Source organism: Lepidochelys kempii, chromosome 13, assembly GCF_965140265.1.
Source record: "Lepidochelys kempii isolate rLepKem1 chromosome 13, rLepKem1.hap2, whole genome shotgun sequence".
Lineage (NCBI taxonomy): Eukaryota > Metazoa > Chordata > Testudines > Cheloniidae > Lepidochelys > Lepidochelys kempii.
In genome coordinates this window covers 35,693,328-35,706,691 of record NC_133268.1, presented here as the reverse complement: position 1 = coordinate 35,706,691, position 13,364 = coordinate 35,693,328, and the positions used below count along the sequence as shown (strand labels likewise).

The 13,364-nt window shown below is 42.3% G+C and overlaps 1 pseudogene; it reads left to right on the top strand.

The window, feature by feature from the left end:
* Positions 1-11,554: 11,554 nt before the first annotated feature.
* Positions 11,555-12,969, top strand: LOC140897257 (olfactory receptor 5V1-like; annotated as a pseudogene).
* The last annotated feature ends 395 nt before the right edge of the window (positions 12,970-13,364 follow it).

Sequence of the window (13,364 nt, the reverse complement as noted above, 5' to 3'; positions counted from 1 at the left end):
TTCCAGCAGTTTATAGATAGACCCATTGTGACTGAGATTTCCAAAGAAACTAGGAAGACTTTCTAAAGAACCGGTAAATAACAGGCCACTAAATTTCACCCAGTTACCCCTGTGTTGAGGCCAATAACTTACAGATTTATAAATTACCAATTTATAAATTTATAAAAATTTACCGATGAAGTGGGTATTCACCCACGAAAGCTTATGCTCCAATACATCTGTTAGTCTATAAGGTGTCACAGGACTCTTTGCTGCTTTTACAGATCCAGACTAACACAGCCCACCCCTCTGATACTTATAAATGTATAGATTCCGGGGCTAGAAAGGACGGTTGTGATCATCTACTCTGACTTTTTGTCAGTCACTTGCTGGTTTTAACTGGAGTAAATGGTGGATTCTGTGTAACTTGAAATCTTTAAATCATGATTTGAAGACTTTAGTAACTTAGCCAGAGGTTATGGGCCTCTTACAGGAGTGGGCTGCTGAGCTTCTCTGGTCTGTGATGTGCAGGAGGTCAGACTAGATGATCATGATGATCTCTTCTGGCCTTAAAGTCTGTGAGTCTAAGACTCTACTTGGCTCTCTCACACATTCACTGTGTGTCTTGGAGATGCTGTTGAATCTCCCCTTGCCTCAGTTTCCCTTGTGCATAATGATGCACTTGGATGCTGGGAGAATAAATCCATGAATGTGTGTGACACTCCCTGATGCCACATTGATGGGCATATTAGAGCCTAGATAACGAAAAATGTGAAGTCACTAAGATGTGTGTGTGTAGACATTTGTGTCTCCATAGCAGTCTGGGACCTGAGGCTAGGCTTTTCACGAGTGTCTACATGATTTAAGAGCACAGGTCCACTTGAAAGTCAGCGGCATCTCGGAAAATCCCAACCATGAACTGTACACTGAGTACATGAACAGGTGTCACACCCTCCCTTTCTCTGGCCACCCTGAAGACATGGGTGAGGGACTCCACTCTGTTTTTTTAAAGAGTCTCCTAAACAGCGATTGGGTGGGAAAATCTGCAATAGGTTTCTTGTAAGCATCTCTTCTTGGACTGTGGCACCATAATTGGAGGTGACCAGTGACCTCATCACCTGCATGTAGTAAGGAAGGCCATTTCCTTGGAGGATAGAAATTTGCCTCCATTCACTCTGGTGTTTGTACCGTCGACAGTGCTAGCATGTTATTGAGTTTTCCTTCTCATTAATCAATGTAAGCATCAAGGGAGATGTCGCCTTCCCACAGAAAGGATAAAAGCGAAATCTTGAGAGGGTCTCTCTTGTAGGAACTGGGCACAAGGCAAATAGCACCATATAGAACACTCGGAGTAGATCTCTTTCCTGGCACTGTTAAAGAACGTGAAGCAGATGATGGTAGAAGATAAACTGCAGAACCAGTATCCTGGTCTCTGAATCACTGGGAAAAGGGGCAGTATCTGAAAATCCGCCTCACTTAGAACAGATTTAAAGGTAAAACATTTCCACCATTTCTGTTTCAATTAAATCATGGGATTTTGAAGTGGCAAACATGAGCTTCTCTGCACCATACTCCGGCCACCTCACCGGGGTGGTGGGGAAGAATGGTCTTTAACAGGCTAGGAATATTCTATGTGCTGTGTCAAAACTATGTCTTATCATGCTTCTTCTTCTCCGGAATCACTGGGAATGTTGATGAATGTGAATAATTGACTGATCTGAATAATTCCATAGACCAGATTAAAATGAGGAGTAATTCCATTATTATATGAAATAGAATTAAAAGAAGATACACATGTCAAGAAGGTCTGAAAAAACACAGAAGGGTTCAAAGATAGATAGATAGATAGATAGATAGATAGATAGATAGATAGATAGATAGATAGATAGATAGATGTGTATGGGGACAGGTCTTTCTTTCTTTCTTTCTTTCTTTCTTTCTTTCTTTCTTTCTTTCTTTCTTTCTTTCTTTCTTTCTTTCTTTCTTTCTGTGACTCTGCTACATTTTGAGCATTCATCTTTCATACAATTAATGCACATTTCTTTATACAAAACTTGATACTGTAAGAGACATTCTTTTTGAAAAGACAAACGTTTCAGTAGAGCACTCTGCTTCAGTCATCCGTACATGAACACTGGGGCTCAAATTCTGCAAGGAGCTTAATATCTTTTGAGTGCTTCTGGGTCTCTTCCACACACCACTGATGCCAATGACATTAATTCTCCAGTGATTAGGATCATCTCTTGTCAATTATGCCTCTGAAAAGTAGGTAAACAATGTTGCCGCTGCTGTGACTGAAGAGCTTTGATTAGGTAGTATTCTCTGCAGATCTGTAGCTGGGTACACAAAACATGAAAGTCTGTGGAGGGTTGGGAGTCCCAGTGTCCTGCCATGTAAAATGTCCTGCCTATTCATCCATCTTTGCATGGTGAAGGCAACATTAACATATCTATTTCTATATTGATACTGACATCAATATAGACATCGATACATATATATAAAATGCTAACAGAAAATGTCTGGCCAAAATTTTCAAAGCTCATAAGACCTGATTTCCCTCCCCCACCCAAATAAAAAGAAATGAATGAATTAAAACGAACGGGAAATGAGCACCCAAAAGCACTAGGCAACTTTGCCAATCTCAGCCTAAATAGTGTCACATGGGCCTCCCTTGCCACACACGGTAACACCCTATACACATATAAATATTTACCACCAAGGTTTGACCAAAAAACTGAATTAAAGAATAAATTCTCACAGAGTCTTCCTGACTCTTTTTCCTGGTACTTTTTTCATAGTAAGTCTCAGGGCAGATCGGCACGAGGCGGAAAAGCTGATCCAAGCGACGCAATTTGAGTTACATTAGTAGCATAACTCAAGTCAACATAGCTTAGATCTACTTACCACAGGATCCACACTGCCCTGGGTTGATGGGAGAAACTGTCCCATCAACTCCTCTTAGGCTATGTCTACACTACTGCGGTAAGTCGACCTACGCTACGCAACTCCAGCTACTGACTGAAAATCTCCAGTCAACTTACCTTACTCTTCTCATCGGGGGTAGAGTACAGGGATCAACTGGAGAGCAATCTGCACTTGATTTGGCGGGTCTTTACTAGACTCGCTAAATCGACCACCAGTGGATCAGTCTCAGAGCTTCAGTCCCTGACGTAGTGTAGACCTGCCCTTACTCATTCCGGTGGAGTACCGGAGTTGATTTCTGAGCGATCGGCAGTTGATTTAGTGGGTCTTCAGTAGACCCGCTAAATTGACCCCCGGTGAATCGATCGCCACAGCGTCAATCCCGGCTGTAGTGGAGGCCATCATCATCACCACTAGCATCTCTCTTTCTCTTGGAAAAGAGAAAGGTTTTATTGTTTGTTTCCTTCCTTCTTTTGTGGAGAATTTCAGCTGAAAATGTAAAGTTTTCAGCAGTTTTTAGCTAAAAATGTTTGGTTCTTTGTTGCCAAAACCAAAATATATGGGATTTTTTCTGGACTTCTCTGAACAGTCATTTTTTCTGCTAAAAAAAAAACAAAAACCTTCCAGGCTCTAGATGCTGATTGAATAGATAGCAAATGTTGCAATTGTAATTCATAATTATTGTTAGGGGACTTATTCCTTCACTCACTTACTTCTCTGGTCCTTCTCGCATGAACAGAGAGCAACAATACCCAAAGTCCAAAGGTGCAAACAATTCGATGTTTATTGGGGTGAACTTCCAGCAAGCATGAATCCAGTTTCCTTCCTTAGTGTCCCCCTTCCCAACTCTGACACCACAGAGCCTTACACCTGTGTCCCTGTTCCCATTCCTACCCTTAGCCAAACATGATTTCAATTTCCCCACCCCCATTCCCTGTTCCCATTTCCCCCTTTAGCAAAACATGATTCCAACTTCCTTACCCCCATTCCCTGTTCCCATTTCCCCCTTTAGCAAAACATGATTCCAATTTCCTTACCCCCATTCCCTGTTCCCATCTCCCCCACCCACACACCCACCCCCTCACTTCCTGATTGACTGCAGACTATATAGTAAAACTTGAGTTCGGCTTTGCTATACCTTAACCAATCATTTTCCTGAAATTTAACTAACCAATCCTAACATATTGTAACATGATTATGTAACCAATTATATCCCACCACCTTAATTAGTTTACACCCAGCAAAATTAATTATACAGCAGACAGGAACAATCACAGAACCAGACAGAGATTATGCAGGCAAACAATAGCAAAGTGGGAACTATAATGACAAAACAATACAGAAGTGAGGATTTCACATCCCAGCTAGTGAGAAGTGAGTTCTTGCCAGACAGGATGCTATCAAACTAAGTTTCCTTTTACATTTTCTAGGCACTTCCCTTTCTCTGGAGGCGATGGGCACTATTAGGACAGGATTGTATTCCTAACAGCCGAATAGCACCTTCTTTCAGTGTGACTAGTTTGGAATGTGAGGCTGTGACCGTTCGCTTCCCAGCTTACGGCTGCCTCTGCTGCTTAGCCAAAGGCCTTGGCCTAAGAACAGGGCCTCAGACTGTCACAGTAAGAGAAGGACCCTGCACCGGCAGACAGTGATTTTGATTCTTTCTTGTATACCTGTATAACTAGCCAAGTGATAAGAATACACCTAAATTCTTTGAGTACAGGCCTTTACCGACAGGCCTGAATATCTATATCCTAACAATTATATGCTTAAATTTGCTCTCTATATTAATACCCTAACATATTTAATTTAAATAGCAAACTTACTGTTTTGGTCTCTGGAATTTTTCCCAGCTTTTGATGAAATTTGGTCCTCCAGTGCTAGGTATTATTTGTCATTAATCTAATCTAATCTAATCTAATCTATCTACCACTGTATTACCTTAGATCCTTTACCCTAGACAGCTACACCCTATTGTTTGTGTTGGGTAGAACTGTCTGAGAGGGGCTGGGAAGGGAGATGGGGAGGAGGTACTAGTTACCAGAAAAAGTTACCAGAAGCCTGATGTTCACTAGCATTCAGGCCCACCCATTTGGTGGTCCAGGTAAAGGATGCTCTCTGATCCTCTAAACCTCCAGCCCCCAAGAACACCACAACCCCTAATCGATCCCTCTAAACCCTAACCACAAGGTCACTGCCTCACGCACCCCTGAATCCAGAACCTATGTAATCACATTGATTCAGATATTAATGGAAATTAAAGCAGATTAAAAATTTCCATTTGGAACATTTTTATTACAGAAAATAATGTTGATTGAAATCAGAACTTGCCATGTGTATATGTCAATTTCATTGTATTTTTAAAAAAAAAGTAACCATAGAAGTTTAAAAGTGTAATTTAAAAATAAAAATGGAAACGAAATGTGCTGGTATGAGTCAATGAGACCTGTGCTCCCAGTTACACTTTAGGAGCTTCTGGGCCCCCTCCCCATTCATTTCGCTCTACCCCTCAGGAACGGGGCTAGACAGCAGTCTGACTCCGGCCATGGGGGCCACCCCAGCCCTGGGAGTGAGGGGCGGCGCCGCCCCGGCTTCCGAACCCCACAGGCAAAGCCCGGCGGGAACCTCAGACACTAAAACACCATCATCACACTCGGATGGGTATCGGAGGTTCTCTGATACAGATGCTACATTTCTTTAAAGTACTCATTAAAAATCAACTGTAACACATTACTGTATTTACTTGTAAGTTCTCGGGCAGTTCATAAGAGTCGCAAACAGTAGAGGGACATTGTAATTAACCTAAAACCAAGCACTGCAGACACTGAAAAGCTGAGCTAAGATTACATTGAAAAGAAAGCCACGTTTGTTCCAGTAAGAAATGTCCAGTTAGGCAACCGACCAGCGTTAAATCTAAACGAAACGATCCTTAAATCTAATCAGGATTGACTCAAAACAACAATTACCTATGTTTTCTTACAGAAATGAAAAACAGTTTAATACAATCTGGAAAAAAAGAAATATTTTGGGTGGATTTTTAGCGATTTTGAGTAGGTGCACAGACGATAGTTAAGGTTTATAAATAAGGTTTTTGAAAGGCGTAGTTTTTAAAATGTCGAAATAAAACTTGAAGGGCTCTGTGTAAGCTGGAAGTTTGTCTCTCTCACCAAGGGCAGTGGGACCAGTAACAGATATGCCCGGACCCGCCTTGTCTCTCTGAAACAAACCTGAGGCCGTGTCCGCACTGACGAGTTGACAGCAGCGTAGCGGAGCCCGCCGCTGAGCGGAGCGCTCCCGTAGCCAGGTTTTGCGGACGGAAGTGCGAGCATAGCGTCGGTGTCAGAGGCCCTCCGGTAACCAGCCCCGTGTGGCGATGGTGTTTCAGTCTCTGTGGTCACCAATCAGATGAAACGGAACGTTAAAGGCAGGTGTTTCTGTCCCCTTCCTGCTGCGAGCGCAACGGGGCCCGGCTCTGGAAGTCTCCATGAGCTGCGATCCGCGCGGCGTCCCCGGAGGCAGTTCCAGGAGGGCGGGGCGATTCCCCGCCCAGCCCGGCCAGGGGCCGCGTTGCCCTTTTCACTTGGCTCATTCCGAAGGCTTGGCCCGGAGCCGTGACACAAGGTTGTGTGAGCTGGGTACACGCTGGGAAAAGCCCTGAGTGGGGGGACTCAGGCAGGTGCAGAGAGGGGAGCGGAGCCCGGAGGCCCTCCAGCCTGGCTCGCTCCCTCCCTCCCCTCTCCACCTATTACCTTGTGTACCCCGCTGCGGCTGGGCTGAATCTCGCCCCAGGGGGCCCAGCCGAGGGACACCCCGTCTCTCTCTCGCTCTCCCGGGGGTCTCTCCCGGAGTCAGGGTCACCGTCCACTGACGGAAGAGGTGCCTGGAGGTTGCGGGGAGTCTCGCTTGCTCAAGCGGAGATGACCCCCGTCCAAGGCAGAGTGGCGCCTGCCGACACGCCCCGCTCCGGCGGGGTCTGTACACCAGCTACCTCGTCCCTGGAGCGCAGGGTCTCGCCTCTGCCCACACGGAGGGGAGCCCTCATTGCTCAGTGTATAACAGGGGGGTCGCATATAGCCTCCTGTACAACAAGAGCAAGAGCCTTGTGTCCAGCAAGTATAAATGGGACTGGTTCCCCCCGAGCTTTGTCTGTGGGTCCAGAAGCCACGGGTGGGCGCCGCCCCTCACTCCCAGACTGGGGTGGCCGCATGGCCGGAGTGAGACTGCTGTCCAGCCCCGTCCGCATGGGGCACAGAGAGAGGGGGGTTTGCTGAAGAAGCCCTTGCCCCTGTGATGATTGGGGTTGACCAGATGGCCTGATTTTATAGGGACAGGCCCGATTTTTGTGTCTTTTTCTTATATAGAGGCTCTTATTACCCCCCACCCCTCCCGATTTTTCACACTTGCTATCTGGTCACCCTTATAGCGATCATACATCCCCCATATAGGAGGAGCGAGCAGCTGAGACATGCCCATATGATAACAGCAGGGGGTCCTGAGAAAGTCTGGCCTCTGGAAAATTCCTTCCTGAACCTAAACCTGGTGATCAGTCTCACCCTCAGCAGGTGAACAAGGCCCAGTCAGGCATCTGGAAAGGACTGACTGGGTCTACCCCAACTCGTACCCGATAGGGGTGGGGGGGGGATTGTTAAAACTGTCCACACACACACAGTGCGGGGGCGGGGGGCAGGGTGGGGACGGACTGCTGAGAAGCTCCTCAGCTGTGATTGGGCGCACGGGTCAGGTCCCATGGTCTCTCACCCACCACATTTCAGTTTCAAAGTTCACATCTTTTTTATTTATTTATTTATTTACCTCTCTTCATTTCTTTTCCTTTGAGATTCAGAATAGGTGTCTAGTTTTCCTCTGAGGGCGACATGTGTTGGCGTTGTCGGTTGCTGCTCCATGGGGGGTGGAACGACCACGGAGGGAAGTAGCAGCAGTTTCGTCACATGGAAGGAACACGGGTGTTTATTCCGTCTGGGATCATAAATGAGCTAGTCCCTTTCCCTTCCCTCTCATCTCAAGTGCCCATCGCGGGCCAATGGTACTTGCTACCCTTCTCGTATGGGGGATGAACAATGCATCCAAAGAGACATTAACATTGTGTGGGAATGGATGCAGGACAAAATGATACAATTAAGGCAGTAAAACCAGGCATTATGGGTAGGGTCTCCTTCCATATATAGATTCTGAGTTAGGTAGGTTAAAGGAATCAGGATAGAAAATAGTCTTGTTGGACCATATCCTGATGCAAGAATCCAGAGTCCAAAGGTTGATGTCTGCAATTCAAGCTGCCCCCTTCATCCCCCGACTGGTGCCTCATCTTAGAGGTGGAAAACTTCCTCTGTCATTTTCTAAAGTTTAATGTCTGTTAATGTCTGTTCATCAGATTTGGAGATGGAAACCGATGTGATTACTTTTGAGGTCATTTTGGGAGTGATTTTAAAAAGGTATCGGGAGCCTAGTTGGATTTTTCAACAGCATTCTCTAGTTTTTCTTTAGTTTTTGGTGCCTTAGGGTGTTTCTGAAAATCCCCCTATGCACGTTAATACCTTTAAAAATGGCTATTTTTTGTTAACTGAAATCAGAACTTTGCTATGTGTGTATATATGTCAGTTTAACTTTTTAAATAAAAATAATTGATATAAAATAAAAATTAATGTATAATAATGTGTATACATAATATGATAAAATAAACCAAAATAAAATATCACCACTTTTACATGGCCTTCACTCAGTGTTTTGAATACATTATATCCTTGCTCAACATTTGTTTCATTTCAAATTACTTTTTTTCAAAAATGAAAATTTCACTAAAATTGTTTTTTTTTTAATTTTTCCCCCAAATTTATTTAACAAAAAGTATTTTTCAGTGTGTTTAAGTTTGGGGTTTTCTTTCATTCTTTCACTGAATACCAAAAAATGAAAACATTTTGGTTATCCAGTTTTCCAAAATTCCATATTTTCATGGACAACTTTGATGTTTCCCTTTCAACATTTTTCATCCAGTGCTTGCTACAGTAAAATGTCTGTCATATATGATTGCTGAGAAAATGAATTAATTGTTGATTTTAATAAATCATTTTGAGGGAAAAGGGAATGTTTTATGGCTCCAACTCAGGATAGACTTTAAGGATGTGCTTAACTTTAAATATGTGCTTTAAGTCCTTTCTAAGCAAATTCAGTGACTATTTAAATCAAGAGGAGTTTTGCTAAGATTTCACCCATTAACTCCAACAGGACTTCAGAACATGATTAAAGTCATTATCCTAACGGGATAATGCTAAAGACACTGAATAGACAATGATAACTTCTCTGAGTAATTTTTAAACCAGCCTAGCAAAGATTTTATATCGTTTAGGTTGGTTTAAAAACTTTAAAGCAATTATTTTTTTCTCTATTGAATTCTATAGGCTTCTAGAGTTTTGTTTTTTAAAAGAAACTTTACTAGTTTTATCTCTAGGCTTTTAGTTTAAATGTTCAGGGGCTTTTTATTTATCTTATTAGTGATTGCTCGTTACGGAATCATTTATAATTATTAAGATGCAGAGGAAATTTCATTATAAGCCGTAACATGGGATTCTCAAATGGGGCCCTAAAGAATTTAGGCTCGCTACTGCTACAGAAATTAAATGGGAATTAGGGGTAAAATTTTCAAAAGCACCCCTAAGCAGCTTAACATTCTAAATCCCATTTTCAAAAGTCACCTAGGCACTCAGACACACATTTTAAGGGTATGTAGGGTGCCTAGTGTGGTTTTCAAAAGCACCTATATCCCTAACATCTATTGATTTAAAATACCTTTATAATACCTCAATACCTTTAAAACTCTGGCCCTTCGCCTAAGTCTTATTGACAGTCAATAGTACTAAGGTTCCTAAGTCCATTGGGCTATTTAAAAATTTGAGTGTAAAGTAGATGCAAAAATATTACCATTGCTGCTGGAGAATAGAAACATCCAGTCTGGAATTTCCCCCCACAGCTTTTAAATCCCTTTGCAAAGGAAGGAGAGAGCAAGGCTCATATACCTATATAGAATTCAGTGCTTTCCGTCTGGATGTTTTGACTGGAAGGTCTGTCAAAATATTATTTTAGACTGATACAATTTCAGTCTTGAAAGCAAATTAGACGCCATTGATATTATTTTTACTAATATGCATTTGTGCTGGGCTAATAAAATGTTGTGCATATTGAAACTGAGAGAGAGAGAGAGAGAGAGAGAGAGAGAGAGAGAGAGAGAGAGAGAGAGAGAGAGAGAGAGAGAGAGAGAGAGATCAGCTGCTTTAAGAAATTTTTGTAAACACAAGATGATCTGGACAATGAATAAAATAAACAACAATATTTTTCCCACCAGTGCAACCAAACATATCTTTGTGTTTCATGGTGTTCACATCAGGTATCCCCATCAGAGCTAATTCTGTGGCTGAATTTTAGAAAGAACAGAACATTTGTATGATCTGTTATAATATTTTCTGCAATTCCAGCTGTCCCTCTGATAGCGATGTATCCTGTGGAAACCCTGCATTTGAAGAACACTTCCTTGTCAGGTTAAAAAGTGAAACATCAGCGAACCAGATTAGACTGTATTTTATTTTATTTTACTTGGGCTGTGCTGTGATATTAATTCCTGGCATCAGAAGTGTAATCTCATTTTAGCAGCCCCTTTGTTCTCTAATATATCAGGACTCCCATTGGATGGGTTTAATCCTCCATCCCCATGGAAATTTTTTCATTTTTCATTGAAAAAGACAAAACCTGAAAATTGTTTCTTTGGTGGAGAGTGGATGTTCTGGGATTTTCAGCAACTGAATGCAAACCTATTTGTCAATGTACTAAATATTTTCAGCCAAAGGCTGCTCAAAACTGAAACATGTTCATATTTAAAAAAAAAAAAAAAAAAAAAAAAACGTTTGGGGTTTACAGATTTCAGACGAAATTTGGTGAAAATCATATACTTTCCATGAAGACTTTCAGTTACTCCAAACCCCAGTATTCCATTACAAAATCTTAATCAGTCCTAATCCAAAGGGAAATGAAGCTGTTTTCTGATTTTTTGAAGTGTAGTGGAGTTTCCAGAAACACACAGTTTTTCTTTGCTCTGTTAGTGAAGAAGATAGGTACTCACACCTTAAATAACATATCACAGTAGTCCTGATACCAAGCAACCTGGACACTTTCCTGGAGGCTTGATCAAGTAACAGAAAATTATAGAATTGTAGGGCTGGAAGGGAGCTCAAGAAGTTTTCAAGTCCAGGCCACCTGGAAACCAAGGAAACCTGGACCATCCCTGAGAGCTATTTGTCTAACCTTTTCTTAACCATCTCTAATGATGGGGATTCTATGAAGAGAGGGCATAGATTTTTGAACATTTCTGCAATTAAACTGATGACATTTCAGTTCACTGCGATATTCAACTTATATTGCAGAGTTTGTTAGTTTTCATCTAGTTTGACAATGAATTGACTTAAAAGTTGAGTTTATCTTTAAAATATATTAACAAGTTTGCTTCATTTCCCCTAGATACATCCCAGGGCAAATGCAAACTGTAGAAATCAAACGTCCATTGAGGAATTTGTCCTCCTGGGATTTGGGAATCTCCCGGAACTTCAGATTCTTCTCTGCTTCCTGTTTCTAGTGATCTCCATAGTGACCATGGCTGGAAAATATCCTCATTGTTGTGCTAGATGTGGCTGATCAGCACCTTCACACCCCTATGAACTTCCTCCTGGGGAACTTGTCCTGCTTGGAGATCTGCTACACCTCCAGCATCCTGCCCTGGGTGCTGGCCAGTCTCCTCACGGGGGACAGAACCATTTCTGTTAGTGGCTGCATGACACAATTTTATTGTTTTGGTATCCTAGCAGCCACAGAATACTATCTGCTAGCAGTGATGTCTTACGATTGGTATCTAGTGATCTGCAATCCACTCTGTTATGCCACTCTGATGAACGGCAGTGTTTGTTTCCAGCTCGCGGCTTGTTCCTGGACAAGTGGCTTTCTGAGCAGTACCATAGTAATCATTTTAATGACTAAAATAAAGTTTTGTGGCTCCAATGAAATTGACTATTTCTTTTGTGATTCCTCACCCATCATAAAACTATCCTCTACTGTTACCCAGTTTCTAGAACTCACCATTTTCATGGTCTCCTGCGTCAGGTGACTAGTCCCATTTCTATTCACATTGGCATCCTACGTTTGCATCATCAACACCATCCTGAGAATTCCTTCCACCACCGGGAGGCAAAAGGCATTTTCTACCTGCTCCTCTCACATTGTCACTGTCACAACATTTTATGGGACTCTGATTATTGGCTGCATGGTTCCAATTGCCCACCATTCAAAGGACTTATACAAGGTATTTTCTGTCTTCTAAACAGTCCTGACCCACATGGTCAACCCCCTCATCTACAGTCTGAGGAACAAAGAGGTCAAAGAGGCCCCGAGAAGGGCTGTCAGTAAGTTTCTGGCTTTTGCAAGACTTCAGACTGTAAAATTAACAGATCTCTATCAGTCACCTACAGCAGGAGATTCTGGAAGACTGGCACCTCTCCCCAATCAGCTAATTTTGATCTTTGCAGTTGTAAAATAAGATTGAGATTTTTAAAAGGGACTTTAGGGGTTAGGAGCACTGTATTCCATGCTTTGATTTTCCAGAAACTTTTGGAGGGTTACTTAGGGTGATATCTCAAAGGAGTTGAAGGGAGTTAAACACCTACATTGGAGTTAATCACCAAAGGGATTTAATCACCTAAATTGGAAGTTGAGTCACCTAATTCCTTCACATTTCTTTGGAAATCCTGCCCTAAAACTTTGGCAGACATGGATTTCACTGAATTTTAGGACTGATACTTGCTGCTGCTGCCTTTAGGGAGCAGTATTCGTATGGTATGCTTTGGCTGATATTTTTCTTTTCCAGGTGATGGAGGATAATTTGGGGAGAGGGGAGAAGGAAGGGGGAAACAATGATTGCATGAGTGAGAAAAATAAATCTGAATTCAAATGCAATGTTAACTGTTGTAGATGCCTGTGGAATTACATCATGCTTCCCTTTGCAAATCTAATAATAAAACAGGGCAACTGCATAAAAGTTTGGGTCAATATTTTTTTGGTCTTTGAGTCATATTTTAAGGTCAGAAGGGACTCTGATCTAGTCTTCATGACACAGGCCAAAGAACGTGACCAGCCATCTATGTTTCCCACTCCCTCCTATCTGGACTTTTCAGAGTCTCTGATTACCCTAGATTTACTGAGCTGGTCAGTGGAGATGCACTGATTCACAGAAACTCTGGACTCTTTCTTTTAAGGCATATTTCAACATTGTGGGCCTGATTCAACACTGGCTTACTTAGTCTCTATATATGCTACTTTTCATTTGAATCAAAGCCTTCTGGTAGGGGAAATTCTTTCCAGCAGTTTATAGATAGACCCATTGTGACTGAGATTTCCAAAGAAACTAGGAAGAC